Below are 20559 nucleotides of genomic sequence, written 5' to 3'. Positions count from 1 at the left end.
GTTTGCAACTTACGTTTTCATGGCTGCAATCTCTGCCTCTAAACTGTGGACACACAACTGTGACACTGGATCACTACCAAGGTAAAAGCCTGACAGACTATTGACAAAACAACAACCACAACAGAGGGGGTGTGACTGGTATTTAATGATTTAGTACAATTAAGACAGAGTCCTGGATTATTTTTCAGCCTGGTGGACATACTGAGTCCATTTACTAACGATTTCACATTCCTGAAAAGTAGGAAACAATTTATTACAGAGATCAGCTTTTGAACCACATACTTATTTTTCATAACAACGCTAGTGTTGAACCCCAGGTGATTACTCCAGCTTTAGCTCATATTCCCACATTGGATTCGGATAACATGTAGGAGTCATGACATGAATTCATAAAATTTACACAGATGCTAGCAGTGCAAAACCTGCAGCTGCATGCATCACTTCCCCCCCCTCCAGAGAGTCCCTGATGACAAGCAGGGGAGCGATCCACTGTCCCAGCCCTCTTTAGAAGACCAGGCATGTTTGAGCAGCCATCCCTCCCATGTGTGGGTCTCATTGCCCCGCTCTAGGAGGTCTTTTCTCAGCCACAGTGAAAAATGTTTGTGTGTCGCCCTGAAGGCTGAGCTGCACCACTCCCATGGCCTCATGAAGGGATCCCATGAAGGAATGGAAATTCCCTGGGGGGGGTGGGGGGGAGCAGCGGCCTGTTGATGGTTTGCACTGCACAAAAAGGCTGGGAAGGCCCCCTAGACACTCGCCAGGGGGTCAGGCAAGGACAAGGTGACATGTGGTGGGCAGCACACAAATGAGGAGAAAAGCCGTATCTCCGTGCTGAAGCTGGTGATCAGGGGTGGTCCCCCAGACACTGCCCTCCCTCCTGCACCCCACACAGAAGAAGAGCTGCAAGGGCACTGGGCCCATGGCCACTTTCTTGACTCTGCCATCAGCTGCAGCTGGTCTTGAAAACTTGGATCTGCCCTGCGTGCCTGGCAGCATTCCTAGAGGAGCCTTCTACTGTCAGTGGTGTTTTCTGGAGTCGAAGCCTTAGTGTCCAGGGGACATAGTGAGAACTGAGGGCTGTGGAGCTCTTCTGGTACGCTGATGCAGGCTCCAGTTACCAGACCTGCATGTCCATCCATGGAGGAGTTACTGAGCACTTCTTACACACCAGTCCAAGCAACCAGCCCACAAGTGGCAGGCAAGGGTGCGTGCTGCACAGCAGCCCTATCTGTTGAGCGCACGGAGCCTGCTCTTGCTGAGAACACAGATGCAACAGTGTTAACAGCATTAAACCCAGGAAGCAGGTTTCTGCTCTTTTCCCACCTCTTGCACCCAAGCCGTGGGTGTCCTGATGCCCTTGCACAGTGGAAGGGCTCCTGCCAGCAGGGAAGTAATTTATTCCGTGGGAATCCAAGGCTGTGCTCACAAGTCTGCCGACCAGCTCCACAATCCAGCCTTGCTTAGTCTGACCTACAATCCTTGTGAAGGTCCTGCCAGACTCAGAGATTATTTGGATCACAAAACCTTCACCTACAAAACTCTGCTGCGATTGCCTTCCAGAAGTGCACCAGCATTTGTGTCTGCTGTCACACTCAGGGACACTGCTCCCTTCCTGGTCTTCTGCAAGGAGGTCAGAGGTTTGTTCTCCACTTTTCAGTCTGAGCTTGGAAACAAGAAGAGACAAGAAAAAACTAATGTCAATTACTTTCAAACAGTTCAGATCAGGACATCAGCAAAAGATAGCTAAAAGCTGCTCTTGTGCTCTTTCTGCTGCTGCTTGAAGGACTCAGAGCAGGCAATCCCAGTGCTCCTCTCAGTCTGAGAAAAAGCCCCAGTGCGAGGACTGTGGAGGTAGTGATGATCCCCAAACAAGATGCAGCTTCAGAAGATTAACCCTCAAAAACTTTAGACTGTAAAGGTAAGGATTTGGCATCACCATTAGAGCTTTGGTATAAGAGTCCTGTAATGGTGTTGGTGTCAAACCAAACCTTGCAGTTAACAGAGATGAAGGTTACTGGGTTTTACCCTTTATCATCTTGTCCCAGTTGAGAGTGAAGTCCCATGTAGCCTAATCAGATGTAGCAGACACTTCCAGCTGCCACTCAAGCATGGCTGAATACCTTAGGGATGAAACCCTGATGGGCTGCAACATGCTTTTCTAAGCTGTGATGTGACCAGAAGTCATTATTAGTGCATGTGAGGAGATAGAGAAAGCAAAGGATGCAGGCCATATAAAACACTAAGAGAGCATGACTTTCCAGAGCCTGGCACCTCATCATGCATCTAAGTTTAAAGAGGGTACCAAATACCACCCTATCAGGATGGCATGACCTTTCAGATGGCCTTTCAGGTACTGTTGAGAATGATGAAACTGGAGAAACAGAGTTGGAGGGTGGTTTGCAGAAAATAAGTGTGTTTGTCTCCCCTCCTTTTTGTCTCTCCCCCCATGTTTCTGTGCATAGGACTAATAATTTGAAGATCTCTGTTCTCATCCACATGCTAGATTCTCCTCTGCAGCATCTCTCTCAGACTGGAGGTTACTTACAAGGATAAGGGAAACAGTCACAGACAGATACATCTCTGATCTCTGGTCTTGTGCTGAAAAGATGGGTTATTTTCCTTTTTTCATGATTTCTGTTTTACATTACAGGCAGATATTTGGTGACAAGACAGTTGCAGTGAGTTATCCCATTTTGGGAAACAGAAGAACAGAGAAAATGCCATACTCAGTCACTTACAACACATGATGTGCAGCAATGATCATCAGGAACAGGAACATTTATTACTCCAAAAGCTCATACTTCAGAATCAAATCACTGGTTTTATCTTGTGCCTAATGTGAATGATAACAGAAATAATGATCCTCTTTTTTTATGCTACAAATCAGCTCCACTGAAACCATTTCATCTTCAGGTTCTCTTTGCAGCATTGTTTTAAAGACTGCAAGAGGAACATAAAACTGACATCCAAACCATCTACTCACCAGCATTTCATCTCTTTTGCTCTGATCTCCTCACACATAGGAAAATTATCCAGCTGTCTGTCTGAATACATGGACATATGGGATCTCAAACATGCAAGGATTGGTGGTATTCTTTCTGCTGCCAAAAATTCTTGTGCATATTACCTGGTTAAATCTTATCCTTCTCTGCAACAGAAGAACTACCTGTGCTGGGAGAATCAGATCATGGGATTTAAACTAATAAATGCTGATCCAACTTCATGTCAAACATTTATCTCATTCTAGTAGAACTTTTTTGGATTTCAACACATAAAACCATAATAAAGCATTTTTAGGGACACTTAAGGTGCTGGTCCTTCAGCCGAAGTTAATAGAAACAAAGACTGTGGAAATAAAACGTTCTTTTACTGAGAAAATATATTAAAAACATAATAGAAAATAGATATGACTGCTAACATCACCAGTAAGAGAAAAGCCAAACCTGCCTATCGTTTGTCCAGAATCCTGTCCTGCCTACTGTAAAATAGAAAAAGGCTTGCATTAACGTGATTTCTTAAGGCCTGAAATTCATGACAATGAAAAAGCCTTTCCAATAGTAGCAAGTAAGCCACGCACTTCCATAGGTCCCAGAACCTTATCTCTGTAGCTATTGCTAGAGCAAAGGGGGAACTGTTTCTTGCCTTTCAGAGGCTCATGTAGCATCCCCAGTGGCAGCAAAGAGTTAAAAAACAGACACTCATGCCTACAGTTTAGAGGCCAAAAATTACTTCACATTCTTGGGAGTAAACTAATTGCCAGATGCATATGAGAGTAGATCCATGTGTAAAAACACAGTACAGAAATATTCTTAATTGATGAAGGGTTGTACAGTCAAAGCACCCATGCTGCCCAAGGTTCCTGTAGGACCTACCAAAATATCCAGCTCACCCAGCCCAGCCATTAAGTTAGCTGTCTGCAGTCAGTATAAAAGCAAATTCATTAACGACAGAGGTTATTGCTCTGCAGACGAGGCTTTTGAAGAAGTGCCAGGGAGCAGGGTGAGGAGAGCTGTGCCCCTCTGCGCTTGTCAGGGCACAGTGGTACCACGGGGCCAAGGCGTGGGGCAGACCCACGCTGGGCCCACGGGACAGGGTCCGGGTCCGACCCGGAGGTCGAGCCGCAGGTCTGTGAGCTGAGCCGCAGCAGGGCACGGCCCCGTGCCCGGGGGAGCTGCCAGCTGGAGTCGCGCGTCCCACCCCACCGATGGCTGTGAGCCTCCGCCAGCGTCCCCGCGCCCTCTCAGGCTTCACCTCCTCGCTTTGGGCCGTCCAGGGGGATGCTCGGTGACCTTCTCTGGTGGGATGTTCGGTGACCTTCTCTGGTGGGATGCTCGGTGACCTTCTCTGGTGGGATGTTCGGTGACCTTCTCTGGTGGGATGCTCGGTGACCTTCTCTGGTGGGATGTTCGGTGACCTTCTCTGGTGGCAGGGGAGGTTAGTCTCTGCGGGAGGAGGCAGCGAGGAGGTAAGGCCACAGGTGAGGGACAAACCTGCCCGAGACACTTCTAGACCCGGCACTCATACCGAGTTGTTGGCCAGGTGCCTTTCTTCTCCATCCGTGCTCACCTCACTTGCCCAGAGGAGAAGCCCAGGAGACCCCTGGCTTCAGTGGGGGAATGGTGAGAAGTCCTGCCACTGCCTTTCCCCTCAGGCTTCTTTCTCTGTTTGAATTTGTCTGCCTTTGGTTTCTAGCCTTCCATTCCTGTTATTCAACGGGATTAAATAACTCTTCACAGCCCTGGATTTTCTCCCTGGGCAGGAATTCACAGGCTATAAGAAAGCTGTTTTCAGGTTGTTTTCCTTGTTAAGTTGTGCCAAATTTATCGAGCCTGAAGACACTTGCAGTAAAGGATTTGCTCCTGTACTCAACTGTCTTGTGTGTCCCTTTTCTCCAGGTACCTCAATTTTGTCAGAACTTCTAAAAAATTTGTATGCCATCTTCCAAGATGAGCCTGTTTGTCCAGTGTCCTGAGACAACTTCACCTTCTCTTCATTTGTCATCCAAACATGTTTAAGCAAAGGAAGGGCACAAAGAAAACATTTGATTTATCTTTATAGCCCTGATTGATTTAGTGCCATCCACAGGGGCACTAAATGGGAACTGGATAGGTCTAAAAGGTGGAGATTTAGTTTAGATTAGCATTAGCCTTTTGCCACAGTGGAAACTGCAAAATCTGCTGGGGCAGCTGGTCCTCTGTAGTCCTGCAGTCCTCCTCCAGAAGTGCCATTTCCAGGCCCCTGCTCCACCTCAGATAAGTCAGTCCTGAATTACCCCTTCTACAGAATTGAACTACTTTCAGTCCCACCAAAATGTGATGCTCATCACGCTGCTACAGGTGTCATGTGCAGTGATCAGTGGTATCCAGGCAGGCAGAAATCCACTCAAGGCATGACTTGAAGCAGTAATACCCTTGTCACACTTTTTGCCCTGTGCCATTGCTTCCAGAAAACTCTTGAACTAAATCCTGACCTGACATGCAATCATGCTTTCTTCCCATGCTGGGTGTTTTATGAATGTCATCATAAACTCATCTGCAGGAGCACACTTGTAGCTGCACCAACATCATTGCTATGGCTTAGTAATAATCACAGACTTACACCATGGCAGAGGCTGGAAGGCCCCTCTGGGGATCACCTGGTCCATCCCCAGCTCAAAGCACAGTCAGCTGGAGGAGGCTGCTCACAGCCACTTCCAGTCTTGAAAATCTCTGAAGACAGAGACTCCACGGCCTCTGTGGGCAACCTGCATCCATGTTTGACCAGCCTCCTAAAGCACTGCAGCAGGCTTTTAGCCTTCTTTGTCACGAGGATGCATTTCATGATCAACTCGTTGCCTTTCAATGCAGTGAGTTGAAAGCCTGCAGGTCTTTCTCTGCAGAGCTCCTTTTCAGATGGTCAGCCCCCAGCCCTTACTGGTGTCTGGGCTTGTTCCTCCCAGGGCAGGACTTTGTATTTCCCTCTGTTGAACCTGATGAGGGATGTGTCAGCCTATTCCCCAGCCTACAGAGGTCCCTCTGGATGCTAGCACAGCCCTCTGGTACCAAACACACACACACTGAAATGCCAACACTTATGTAACTTGCCTTAGTGATCCCCACAAATAAACTGATCCTAGCGTTAGGCAAAGGCAAATGCCAGCATGAGAAAAAATTCAACACTCATTCCCAACGTCTGTTAAGTTTGAGTTTTCTAATGTCTGTTAGTTCCTGCTTAGCCCATGGAATATGTTACGTGTAAATTTTCTTCTTGCATCTTTTTCACACATCTGTGCATCTGGTAGTCAGCCTCAGTGGAGAACCCTGGAGAAAATGAGTGCAAAAATTATGGAAAATGAGGCATAAACCAAAACTACAGAGCTCTAATTCAGTTCTGGGGAAGGGCTTGGGGAGAGGCAGGAAAGGAGAGTGGAAGGTGTGGGACCTTTTGTAGGAGTTGCTGGTTGTGACCCAGCAACTGACAAGTGGTGGCAGAGCAGTGTGAACTTAATTGTGCCCCTAACAGTCTGCCTCTCAAACAATTAAAATGCCACAGTGTTTATGGCAGAGGCCAATCCTGAAATACAGGCAAGTCTAAAAGGGCCCAGCAAGTCCAGCCATGACTTCTTGGACTCAGTGTCCAAAATCAATCTTCTGGGACAAGCTGGCTCCTCACACCTCTTCATGACTCTTGGAGTGCATTACTTTATCCTGTTTCTTTTAAATTAAAGCCAGCTAGACAGTTCCCAGGGGTGCAGATCAGGAGTCAAAATGCTGAGCAAATGTAAATGCTTGCCAAGGTGTGTGTTGATCTGGCAGGACCCGAGTCCAGGATTCCCACTTCTCTTCTTCTGCTTCAGCAGAACTCATTTCAATCTAACAGTTAGGATTATTCAATTATTCCAACTTGCACATGCTATAATGGCACCCCAAAGCTGCCGTAAGACTCAGGACTTCTCTGGGAGAAAACCTTGATCCTGGACCAGAAAATTTAAATAGAAGGCCATGTTTGCCTCTGGTGACAAACTTTCCTAGCAGATTCAGCATGCAGCAGCATGAATCATTGCTGACTGTACTCTGAGCTCATGTCATCGATGGTAGCCAACCACATGATTTCTTAATCTAATATAATGAAATCAATGGAATAATAGGAAACCCTTTCATTTTTGACAGCACAAACACCAGCTGATTTCATTGTGTGCTGGCAAGCAGAGCTATTAGCTGTCAAAACAAAGCAAACCAAAACAAAAAAGAAAATTACTACAGAATAGACAAACAGTTTTCTAATAGTCTAACATTCAGGTTAGGTGAAGATAAAGGTTTAAAAATCCTCTTTTTAATTGAAGTTTCTGATACCTTCCTCTTTTTCTCTCTTTCACATGTGCACACATGCTCACATATCATGCTTCAGCTCTTGACCCCGCTATTCCAAAGCATGAATATGATAAAGAAAAACTGTAAATGTAAATCAAAAACCTATCAGAGATGTTCTCTCAGCTGAGATACAATGATGATCATATATGTAAAAATGTCTTTTCTTCACCTAGATGACTTACATTCTCACCAAAGCGCTTAGGAGAGCAGTTTCGGTGGCTGCGGTAGGAACATTCCTGCAAGAAAAAAATTCAGTCCTTGAAAAACCATCCTGGATACTTTATTTTCTGAAACAGAAACAGCAGGTCATGTGAAGCACATGCCTGTGGGAGCCAGAAAACACTGGGTATCAAGTGCAGAGAAGTCCCCGCTGAAAAGGAGGAATAATTTTATGGCGTGGAGGAAACGTGGTGCTCCTGTCATTCCCCAATAGATGCAAGGAAGCAGAATGCCCCTCTGGCATGTTCTGAGCTGGGGATGACGCCGCATGCTGCACTGTTCTCCAAACCCAGAATGACATAGTCTTCCCATGGCTCTACAATGGGAAACTGAAAAGAAAATACCAAAGCTCTTTTTCCTAGACATGGGGAAAAAGACAGGAAAATCAGAGCACTTGTTGACAGCATTCTTCTGCTTGAAGATCCTTCAAGCACTGCCAAGGAAAAAAATCCAAGAAGAAACGTGGGCTGCTTTTAAAGCCTTCACTTATGTCAGCCACCTTTGCATAATGGCAGAGGAGCCAAGCCCTTCAGCTTGGTTGTTTCCACCAGATTTCTTCATCCCCTATGATTTCAGCCTTCAAATGCATCCCTGAGCCCAGTTTTACATCAGCACAGGCACACTTTGAGCTAAACCATCCCCAAGGTCCAGGAGAGAGCAAGCAACATCTGCAAATCAGATAGGCTCAACTAGATTTGTGGTACCTCTTCTCCCCACAGTCACCGCAGCAAGGAGATTTCAGTTCAGAGGGCACCCTAGTGCAGTGAGGAAGACTTGAGTCAAAGGGTCGCCAATGCATCTGCTGCAGAATTGTAATTTGGTAACAGCTTTATTTTACCAGCAAGCAAGGGCATCCTTTCTGAGAGAGCAAGAACAGGTTGTCTTGCGCTATGATAGAAGTTGTCCTGCACTTGCTGATTTGTGAGAGGTGATGCTTGGGAGACAGGTGAAGTTACTGGACTGAGTGGTTGGCAGTTGTCAGTGGTTAGTACAGAGCAGTAGGAGAGCAGGACATGCCGCTCCAGGGACGCACATGGAAGCTGCGCAATGCACCTTGCACGTGGGATTACTGAAGAGTACCTGGCTAGGATCACAGAGTCCAAGCTGTTCTGCACGAGTGGCTGTTTGAAATAAATATGTGTTGTCTCTCCCTTCACAGTCATTGCCTCACAAGCTGTTGTTGAGGGAAACATAAGCATGCTGTGTCTGAGTTAGTTTTCAGAGGGTTAGCTGAGTGCTCTGGCACCAGCAGCCCAAAATTCATTTGGTGTGCGTGCTTAACTTACAGCATAGCCATTCCAGCGCTGTGTATGCTGCTAAATAACTTTCCCATTGTTTCACTGGTTACACTTCTCTCAGTATTTGGCTTGGCTTTTGTTTTATGTCGCAGTCCCTTTAAAGTCTGTCTAATGGAAAATGCATAGCTCTCTCCTGATTCTAATTTAAAAGAGCCTTTTTTTCTCCATACTTCTGTGAATCTCCCACGTCCCTGGCAATTTTACATGTCCTGTCTTACCTGAAGAAAAATACTCTTATGGCTTCTAAAAGAAAGCTTAAGGAGGGGCTGTAAAATTTTATTGTTTTATGTCTGGAATAGCCTATATACAGGTCCTCTCTACAGGATCACTTTATACACAGGAAAAGGAGGTTGAAAGGTACAGCTGATGACAGAAGCAGTGCTTTGTGCAGGCTGTACACAGAGCTGGGCACCTGGCAAGGTGCACGCTGTGGATGTTGTGGCAGGAGGTGCACATCTGGGTGGCTGCAGGACCCCAGACACGTTCCCGCAGCAATCCTGTGAGACCCCGGGAATTAACTGTATTTTTAGGACTTCCAGACCCTGTTCATCCTACCTGGTGACTTTCAGTGGAGCTAGGGAAACCTGGACTAAGTGACTTAGGCAGATTGAAGTCATGTGGCTTGCTGTCTCCCTGTTCAGCACCACCAAGACTGACTGGGAACTGGGGACTAGCAGCCTGGAAGCTCCAGCATCCCCTCTCTAGGGGAGCTGGGAAAGAAGTTGGACATTTGGGAGCTTAGGCTCTCTGGAAACAACTGGACAGGCTGCCAAGAAGTGAGGAAGCCATCCAGCACCCTGGCAAGAGAAGAAATGAACCCATCGGCACCCCAAAGGGTGTCCCAGTGACGTGCCAGGACTCTGCAGCGGTGTCTTGCTGCGAGTGAGCTGCCTGCACAGCACACACAGGGGTGAGCCTGGGGAGAAGGACCTATGGGGAACTGAGGAGGTGGACTTCTTTCCCCAAGCATTAGGAAGCCTGTCTCCTGCAGCTCTCCCGAAGCAAGGCACAGGAGACACCTCAAACACAAGTCACAGACTGTGATGGGGGGTGTTGCTGGGCCCTGATCTTGCAGGGCTTACCAGGCACTGGCTCACCGTGCTGCCAAGAGCATGGTGCCGAGACAAGGCACTCTGCATGTGAGCCCGTGCTGCCCTGCTCTGCACTCTCGCACAGCCTGCACTTCTCCATTAGCTGCTCTTGCACCTTCTGGGGCAGACCTTCTGGCAGAGGGAAGATCCCCATCCGTGTTTCCTGCATGGGGGGCAGGCTCCTTTCCCCACTTGCAGAGCTGTGTCAGGGCTCCTGCTCTGTTAGCGACCTCCACCTCGCATGGAGTCAGCACCACACAGCCTGGGAGCTGCTGACCTCGCTGTGGTGGCGCTTGTTGCCCTGTGATGTCGGGCTGGAGCAGTGGCCAGCATTACTTGGAGCTTTACGATTGTAAGGTTGAGGTCAGGGTGTGTGGAGTGGCTGGAAGAAAATGGGCATATTATGAGCGATCCAGACCGAGGGGCCTCACAACTGCAGCTGTTGTGAAGGACATATGCAAGGTCAAAAGAGATAAGGAAGTTGGGGTTTTGAGAAACTGCCTATGTTGCAAAGAGGTAAGGAGGTTGGAATGTAAAAAACAAGATAACAAGACGTAGAAACAGAATGTAGGTATGGCAGAGCAAGGCGCATGAACAAGCAGCTTTAACCTATTAGCAACCAAAACGTAACGCGTGTGCTTTGTGCTAGTGTATAAATTGCTGTGTATCCTTTAATAAAGTGACATTAACTTGATCACATTGATCGTATATGTTGTGTCCAAGACTTCCGCATCAAGGATGTATTTCATTGGCTGACTTTCTCCATTACTGAAGAAGCTGCTGTTCAACATTCCCAGATGCCAGGTCTTTCTTAGAAAGACAGCTCCAGATGAGAGACTGTTATTGTGCTCAGCCCTGTTGGAACTGTAGGATAGAAAGGGAATCTGCTTGGTGAACAACTGAGGGTTGCTGACTGGTTGCTGAAAAGCCTCCAGGTACATTCAGACTTCCAGTAGACTGTGGAGCTGGAGATAACTTAAAAAAAAAAAAGTCATGCTATTTTGCACCCATTACAAGGTGTTCAGAACCCTGTTTGGAGACAGAATGACATAATCTGACATAAAACCAACGGTCTGATTCAAATGTAAAACACACAAGGGAAAATTACTTCTGTCCCTTATTCTTACTGGTAGTCCCTGGAAGTTTAGGCAGGAGCAGCCCAAATCTCCTACAGAGTAGAGACATATAATAGTGCCCAGAGTCTTCCATGTTGCACTGGCTGTAGAGTGCCTACTCTGACACTTCTACACATCTCTGTTTCCCCAAGATAAATTTTAGTCAGTCCAGTATAATCCACCCCTGTCCAACATGTCACTACTGAGTTTGGCACTGGTCAAGTTCCAAGGCTGGCAGTCATGTGGGCTTCCTACACACCATGGAGTCTATAAGCCAAGTGTGAGCACTCCCAACAAACCTGACAAGGAGGGGATTGTGGCGGAACTTGTTTTGGCATGGTTGGCACTTTGTTGGAAAGAAGACTTCCTATCATTACAAAACTTCACTGACACAAGCCTGATGGTGTATGTGAAAGGAGGGGTCAAAGAGGGAGCGAGGGTGAAAGCACAAAAGCAATCTGCAGTCCCTGTGCCACAGTGCCGATGCTGCTACTTGACAAGCCATGAGTTGGAAATACTTATGGTGAAGAGTTTGGATTGCCCTCCAGTGGCCAAATGGGATTTCGGACCCCAGCATAGGTCAAAGGCAATGTCAAGAGAGAAGAAATTTGGAGAAAGAAACAATCAGCAACTTGAAGCAGCCTGTTGTATATTTTACAGGGTGGTGGTATCTGTATCACCATCATGGCAGCATGTCTATTACATATATTTACATTTGCCTTCTTCCTTCTGAATGTTAACTTCCATACCACCACTCTCTTGTGGTCACGCAGACCTTCACGGCTGTCATCAGCTGAGCACGCAGCTGCTGGGACCTTCACTGGCAGACCAGGATGGGACAACAGTGTACATAAGGCCGAGGTCAGCAGTTGGCACTGCATCCAGAGAATCACACACAGCAATCCAAACAGAATCACATACAGCAGAAAAAACAGTCCCCTTAAAAGGCCAAGGCAGATCACCAGTAACAACGTTCATATAACAAAACAATAGAGAACACATCTGAGTTAAATCTGGAGTCAATGGCCCTTCCTCTTCTCTCATCTCTTGACCTTGCTGGCGCTGGTAGGAGGAAATACAGATGCTAATAGAGCAATCCTGTTCTGATTATGTGCCACCATTCATTTTTCCTTCATCTCTAAAAGTAAATGTGGGGCCTCTGTAGGCCAACTTTACTGGGTATAAGAGACACACAAGACAAGTTTGGTGTGCTCAGGGTTTGTTGGTTTTGGTTTGTTTGTTGTTTTTTTTTTTTTTTCTGAGACAACACTTGTTCCACATCCATTTTGGCTGAAGCATCAGCTTTTATCTTTTGCCTAAATATCTGACCCCTCATCATTTTTCTGACTTTTGAACATTATTCCTGAAGGGTATTCCAACACCAAGCTCTTGGCGAGAACAGTGCAAGACAGGGTGGGAAGACTGTGTGAAGGGAAATCAGCTCATGGTGCATCCTGGGTTTATTCAAACTTCCTCGGCAAAACCTTTCTAGAAACCGCCTGCTCTCTTGCCATGCTGCTGCAGGTTTGGTTCGACTGAGTGACTAATAAGCAAGGCAGACAACTCTGTCAGTTGTAGCTCAGAGACCTGAGTGACAGCCGGAGAGATACCTTCTCCTTGGAGGACAGAAAACTGTTTGACACTTGTCCAGCCTATAAATCTTTCCAAATGAAGTTTCTGATGTCTAGGAGTTGATTGCAGTCTAAGGCTCTGGTTTAACAGAGATCTGTCACATAGAGACCATAAATCACAGAAATACAGGGTTGGAAGGGATCTCAGGAGAACATCTTCCCCACCCCACACACAGAGGCAAGATAACTATAGCTTAGCCTCTCCTGGCAGATATATGTCTGATCTGTCCTTAAAAATCTCCAATCACAATAATTAACAAGTCTTTATAGGTATTCTCATCCAGTCCTGAATTTTCTTAATAGTAAATGGCATTAGACCAATTATTTCTGTATCCTTATGGGCACAATTGATCATAGTCTTTCACAGTAATGTTTTAAGTATTGGAAATCTTTCACTCTGTCTCATCTCGGGATGTGTTTTTTCTAGATTAAAAAAAAACAAAAAACAAAAAAACCCACATTACTTCCTTGAACCTTTCCTCATAGGTCATGTTTTCCAAACTTCTCATCATACTTGTTGGTGTCCTCTGGCTCTTCTCCAATTAGTCTCCATCTTTCATCAAGTGCATGGCCCCAAAGCAGACACAATGCTCCAGTAAAGACCTCACCCACACTGAGCAAAGCTGAAAAATTACCTCCTGTGGATTATACAACACATCTGTTATTAAATGCCAGTACAAGATTAGCTGTGGAGTTTTTCTGCTTTCTTTACAACATCCTATAATTAGGTTATTAATTTGAGAATTGTTAGTCTTTACAGATGCATCTGCAGCTTCACCTCCTGTCCTGTACTACCGCTTAAATGTGTTGCTAAATCAAGACATAAATGAGAAGTAAATCCATGGAAAAGAATGGTGTAATTGCAGCAGCAACAATGGTGTAATAAAAGAAGCAAGGAGCAATATCAGGACCAAGTCATAGACTGAGTAATGGTGTACTTGGACTTCAGAGAACTAATATGCCTATAGTGTATTGACTTTGCTTTCGGTAAAAATCTATAGAGTTCTTGGCTATATCCCTAACAGATATTACGTGCATTCGTATTTTCATTTATGAACATCTCCCTCACCTAACCTTATAAGCATCTGTAAAAGCAGGATCCTAAATCTTGCCCCCATCTTGCACAGGCAGGATCTAGATCATGTATTTGTGGATCACTCAAGGGTGTGGATATGCAGACAGTGACAGCAGCCTAAGAAAATAGGCACCAAAGACCTGAAAATATAGTCTCTGGTTTTGACTTACAATGTTTTCATCTCCTAGTCGTACTTAGTGTCAATATACAGAGATTCTGAATGCTGTGAGGTGACTGCCTGAGATGACTCCTGTCCAATTAAATTCTGTAAGAAGTTGCTATCCCTTAACCAGTTAACATTTGCTTATTCCTGTCTTATGAAGTAATATTTGGCTGTCTAGTGGCTCAATAAATATTGTTCTGTAACTGCTTCAATCTCAGTCAGTTTGCTTCAAAATAAGAGTTATATAAATCTTGGTAATGCACAAAGTGAACCCAAAAATATTTGGGTACGTATTTTTATCCATATAAAATATTTTTTGTATGCTACCCAGCAAAAACGCCCACAAGAGACACAGACAGGTCTTTGTAAGGACTGTGTAAACCACATAAGAAAAAAAAAATCCTTTGTCTTTGTTGTTATACTCATATCACTTGTCCCCAAAGAGCAGAAATAAAGTATTGACCTAGGAAAGCCAGAAACATAAGAGGAGTGAATGCATCTAGACTCTTCAGCTAGACCAAGGAGGGAAAAATTTTGTAAATGTGTCCAAGAGGAGGTCACTGGTGACCCTGAATATTTAGACATATGACTCATATATAAAAGGATACTTGAACCATCAAGAAACAAAACATTAATCATCTGTTTCTCTTTACTCTCTCCCTGGCAAAAAAAAAAAAAATAAAAAAAAAAATAAAATTCTTGCAGTGATTTTTTTCCCCCTCATATTTAATTCTTCTATTAATCTACAGTAAAGCACCAGACTTGGACTGGGAGGAATGGATAGCTTTTAGTTTACAGTAGCAGATACTAAAATGGACCCCTGGGTGTTGAAAGAGGGGTATGGAATTCCCTTTGCTGCTTCCCCATTTTCACAAGTGCTGGTGGCCTCTGAGAAACTGAGATTTCATAAACCCAGCACTGGGGAAGAACAGGGGCAGAACAGCTCTCAAGCAGAGAAGGTCCCATAGGAGTAATCATGCCAAGGAAAAAAGCTTGGGACTAAGCTATTTTTAAACTGTTGTCTTCAAAGGCCCCAAGAAAGAGATTTGGGCTCCACACAATGAGCACATAGTTGGCTCAGAGGCATCAAGCCACAGGACTACTGGATTTGAGAGATGCAAAAGATCAGAAGACTGGAAGAGGGCCTCTAGTTTAACAGCATTACTTCAATATCTCTGTGAACTCACACACATTGCAGGTTTCACCTGGACTATACACTGCTCTGCATCCTCTGTGTGGCTAATGCGACAGCACTGCCTCTGCATCAAGAAATGTCAGATACAATTTGTGTCTTTGGCTGAGGGTCTCACCTCTTTTTCCAGCCTTTCACTGCTGTGAATCTGGGCAGGGTTTCACACAACTGAGGCATGCAGATTTATCACTTTTCACCTACCTCCTGTCATGGGGCAGTTTGCTCTGCTGCACATAAGATGTCCCAGCTTCTGTTATCCAGGTCGTGTTATATGAGGTGAGCCCTTGCTTGCTGGGATGAGCTGTGAATAAAAGTAGGCAGCTGGTCTGAATCCCCACTTTCAAGTAATGCAGGTCGGAAGACGGGGATTTCTTTCCCCCTTCTTAACAGATTTTGGTTTTGGCTTCTTTGCAGAGGTCCTTCTTCGCTCAGTCAACCTTGGCAAGCACCTCACCAATGCCAGCTCATGAAATTCACTCTAGAAACCAAACGCTGGTGTCCTTGTTCCTGTGCAGAGTGTGGATTTGATCTGAAAGTCCATGCGATAGCTAAGCAAACACCTCACATCTGTTGCGGAGCAGATTTGTTTCTAGCAGCTGGTATAACCTTCCTCACGTGCTCCTTGCAAGCTGGAAAGTTCAGCACCATAAATCGTGGAGGAGCCACAAGTATTTGGGAGTTTCTCTGAAAGCAAAGCCGTGGTGGAATGGTTCAGTACTACTGGCATGGTACATCTCCCCAGTCACAGCCTTTTGGAAAAATCCTAAGAAAATAATTGTATCGTGATACTGTCTATCAGCTCTACCAGTTACTGTAACAGAAATTTGCAACTACCTACCAATATCATTGATTTGTTCAGGAGGAAATACTGAAAGATCTCTTGAAAGTAGACTAACCCAAACATGTCACACCATTGAAAGAAAAAGCTAGCATATTAGTCATATCAATTGTTTCTGCTGGGAAAACCACAGATGCAGGATTCCTGGCAAACAAGATAAATAATACAAGTAAGCTCTGATTTAAGACACAGCAAAGTTAAAGGCTTTCAGGACTCTGTCAGGCTTTGGATAAAGTCCTCGTGCTGCTACACACACACAGCAGGAGAATACTTGGAGTCCCTGCTGTGCACTGCCATTTACTGAGCCTGTCTTGTTCAGTCACTTACCACTGCCTTCCCTCTAGCCATGGAAAATTTTGACCCCATCAGTCTAAAGACCACATCATGATGTTTCACCACATCTTGGGTATAATATGCTCCCTCATTTATTATTTAGATTAAGGGCATCTAATTCCCTTGGAGCTAATGGGAGTTTGGCCTTGGTTTCTGTTAAAAAGGGACAAAACATCAGTGTTTCCTCACTTCTTTTTTTTTTTTTTCTTTTTTCCTGAAGACATCCATCCATCCATCTGTGTTTTATTTACTTTTAGTTTGCTTGGAGAGTTAGTTTGTTTCCAGGGAATGCTAAGCAGGAGAGTAATAGTCATTTACTAGCTCATTCTCACAAATACCATCACATCCATAGTCATACCAAGCAATACCACCACAGGACAATCATCCTAAATGTATGCAATTATGAAATCTGTTGCTGTTGATACTTGCATGGTATTTGTGATAATGAACTTAATCTGCACAGGGTTAATATCACCTTTCGCAACTCAGTTTTCTTGTACTTTGCAATGTCTGGTCTCCTGGTGTCCCCACTTCTACCCCATCTCCCTTCCCCCAAGGTAGGACAGTGCGCAGTGTGTGGCTGCTCATCAACACATGCAGTCCCAGGAAGGGGAAGGGGATTTTACTAGATTAAAATCTAGATTAAAAAACTGCAGCCCAGAGATTCAGGTTTGGGAGAAGCAAGCAGCGCTATGATGGGGCAGGAAAGTAACACTGCACAAATTTTTTGTTAAACCCAAACGGGCACCTGAAATAGCAGGCAAGTTTACAATATGATGAGAGAGAGTAGGAAAGTGGTCTCTGAAAGGCTTTGGGACATGTGAGAGGAGAGGGCTATTACAGCTGGGAAGGTAACTGGAAACTGGGACGAGATGCAGCAGGAGTGTGCCTGAATAAGATTATATAATTTTTTAAAAAGATGGATGTCTTTCATATAGAGGAATACAAGTCAGAAAAATCTCTCTGGACATCTGTATAGTATCACGTGGGAATTATTAACTAAAACTGCGAAAATGGGAATTGGCACAGAAATTATTAGGACATGAGGACATTCCTGGGGGGATGACAAAGGATTCTCCCACAAAGAAATTTAATTAAATGGGACAGTTTTCTCAGGAATGAGTCTAAGCGTCAATTCAGCACGATCACTGGCAGAGAAAATGGGAACATCCGGTAGTATTTATTGATGTAAAAAAGCTGGGGGCATTGTCAACGCAAAGACTAATGGTACCATACAGGTCAAACCCAATGACCTAGAGGGCCAGGTTAATGAAACAAAACCGAGTTTAATAATTTACAAAATCCAAGCTCGTGCACATGGGAACAAGTTACCCAAGCTTTTGCAATCATCATCAGTCCTGCCAGCTGAAAACAAGCGGGGAAGAAGACCTGTGTATACAGATCGCATCCCAGCCCTTGCCACTCAGCTTTCAAAGCCAAACCGGGCACAAAAGGGGAAAAGCCAAGCACAGGACAGTGCAGGAGAAGGATTTCCAAAAAGGACAGATAAAGGCTAGTGCTCACTGGACACGGACAGCCCTGGGGAGACCTCACAGGGTTGCTGTATACAGATTCCCTTGGCCATGTTCATGTTGAAGAGCTAGATTAAGTGAATGCCAAGCAGGCGCTGACCATGGGATTACTGGGAAGGCCATTTTAAACACCAGACTAGACTGGTGCCAAGTCTGGCTTTTCAACCAAAGGAAAGTGAAAGCTGAGAACAGACACGACTGTCCTTTGTAAATGCAGTAGAAGAGTAAAAAGCAGAGAGGGGGGAAAAAATGCAGCTTGAGCCAAGTACAAACCTCAATCCAAGTACAAAGCTCAAATTAGTATAAACTACCTTACTGTGGAAATCATAAGTCTGTTCACTGCTAGGGGAGCCCTATGCTGAAGCAGTCTCCAAATAGGTGTAGCAAGGACAGGATGTCTCCCTGTTTCCCGGACAGACCCGGGTAAGGGCTTGGACACAATTATACAATGGCTGTCGGTGAGAGGACTGACCTTCATGACCCAGGACATTTTTTCCATGCCCACTTGAGCTGAAGAGGAAGTGCCAAGTATTCATCAAAAGTTAGAAAGATATGGATGGCCTGTGCTTACAAAAGTGAAAATGGAAGAAGGAAAGACCATTAAAATGCAGGGAGGAAGCCCTGGGGGACTACAGCCATCTATAACCAGTAGTATTTGCTTGTGCAAGTCTAGGCACATATAGCTACAGCCATAATTAAACCCCACACTTGTTATCCGTTGATTTTAAGATTCCTATTAACTCAAAATTTCTAATAAAACAATTAAAAATCCTCTTTCTTTCCTCCTCTGTTAATGACATGGGAACAGAAGTGACCCTACCTGTGCCAGTTTGCATCATGGAGAGTGTGCATCCTCATTGTGCAGTGCAGAGCCTGCATGGTGGTACCGGGTCCCAGCATCACTTCCCTCCTGTAGGTAGCAAGCATCCCTCAGCACAGTTGTCTGCAGTTCAGCATCTCTTTGAGGATGAAACGGAGCATTATGCTACGTTGAATTTAAAAATATCCCTAAGGGTCTTGCATAAGGGAACAGAGAGTGAATACAAATTAACTGCAAAGGAAATAAATCCCAGAGAAAGTATAAAAGTGACAATACTGGATTTATTAAACTTGACCTTTTTATTTTTTTTTTTTTTTTCTTCAGTTTACAAAAATTTCAAAATTCCCCAGGAAAATGTAATGGGCCAGACTGCATTTGTTCCACTTGGATAACAAGCTTCTTGAAAACCCTACGAAATAGCACAGAACGCAGCTTTGGTTTCACAGGAAAACATCATCACTGGTTGATAAAGAAATCACTAAATAATCTGTGCCCAGTGCTTCAGTGTTTTGCTTAAAGTCTGCTTTGTCAAGGAGGAAGGGCAGGAGCAGAGCTGCCTGCCAGATTACTCATTGCTGGCAAGAGGACGGGAATCAGTGTTTGCAGATCTACAGTGTACTGAAAGGAGGTATTTACTGAACTGAAACAAAAGGTTAACTGCAAGGACTATAATTTTTTTTCAGAATATTTGTACAAAGTAGGTCTAGGTCTGAATCTGAAAAAAGTCATATATACAACGAGTTTCGGAGGTTTAGTAGCAGCAGATCAATTTGTGGACCTGGGCTGATTATGCACAAGTTTTAAACCCAAACTCAGTGTAATTGTGTAATTTCCTTGGCCAGATCTAACTATAAAGTAAGAATTGGGTATGATGGCAAAAATGCACAGAGAAATGCATATGCAAGTTCTTGGCTCTTCCGGTGTTATCAAGCCTTACTTTGGCAGAAATTACCTCCAGATAAAAGGTCAAGTTCCCGTATGCCACCCCTGCCCTGCTGGCTTCTGCGGTCCCACAGACAGGGAGCTTGCAGGGCCTGGAAGGACAGGCAGGGACCTACAGAGATGTGATGGGAATATCGCTGCTTGGCATAATGAAATGGCTTAACTGGGGAGCGGGCTATAGTGGGGGGTGAGGGAAGAATTCACTTGTTGCAAGCCCTTCTCACAAGGAGACACGCACTCTTTCCTATACCGGGGTGCTTATGGTGGGTAGGGAGTAGCTGCCGTGGCAGGCGCTGTGCAGGGGACCCCACCTCACACAGCAGCCCCACGCTGCCCTCCTTACCAACACCTTTCTGCTGAGAGGGAGCTGGGTTTTATCTGCCTTCTGGCGAGAAACAACGCGCCAGCCCTGCCGTGACAGACCATACAACAAACCCTAATCACCCACCGATGATTCATCACACGACGTACTGCCTATTCCAGACACCTTGGCATCCGTGCCAGCTATCAGGCAGCGAAGAGCAGGGATTTGTCAGCTATGACATCAAACAAAAAAAATGAGTGGAAGGTATCATCCAAAATAGTGAAGTTCTTTATTTCTTTGATTTCTTTTCTTTGTGCGGTCTCAGAAAGTACAAGGAGCAACAGTTGTTATCATTTGTTCATTGAAGTCCTATGGATCACTATTTAACGTGCACTCAGACTTAGACAAAAACAAACAAACAAACAAACAAAAACCTGTATTTTTAACTTATCATTTTCAGAATGGTTCTCATTTTGCTGTTTCTTTTTCCACCTTTTCTTTCTCTCTCCTTTCGCAGGAGAAAACAGAAATGTTTGGGGGAAGGATAGAGAGAAAGGGCAAAAGTAGAAAAAAGGCTTTGCCTACTGAAATTCAAAAGACAAACCAAAGCTGTATTTTTCATATGGCTGTTTCTTTGGAAGAATTGAACACCAGTGT

General features: G+C 44.9%; 1 long non-coding RNA gene across 1 annotated transcript; it reads right to left on the bottom strand.

Annotated features, from left to right (window-relative positions):
- Window positions 1-177: 177 nt before the first annotated feature.
- LOC116965921 lies at window positions 178-18799 on the bottom strand. The gene is made up of 3 exons (XR_004409809.2): window positions 18657-18799; window positions 15335-15817; window positions 178-1663 (listed from the first exon to the last, which is right to left on the bottom strand). It is a non-coding gene; the product is annotated as an uncharacterized LOC116965921 (long non-coding RNA).
- Between the last annotated feature and the right edge of the window lie 1760 nt (window positions 18800-20559).

Source organism: Tyto alba, unplaced genomic scaffold (genome assembly GCF_018691265.1).
Source record: "Tyto alba isolate M040663 unplaced genomic scaffold, T.alba_DEE_v4.0 Super-Scaffold_22, whole genome shotgun sequence".
In the NCBI taxonomy this organism is placed as follows: domain Eukaryota; kingdom Metazoa; phylum Chordata; class Aves; order Strigiformes; family Tytonidae; genus Tyto; species Tyto alba.
Note: the sequence above shows the minus strand (reverse complement) of the source record. Positions and strands in the feature narration are given on the sequence as shown.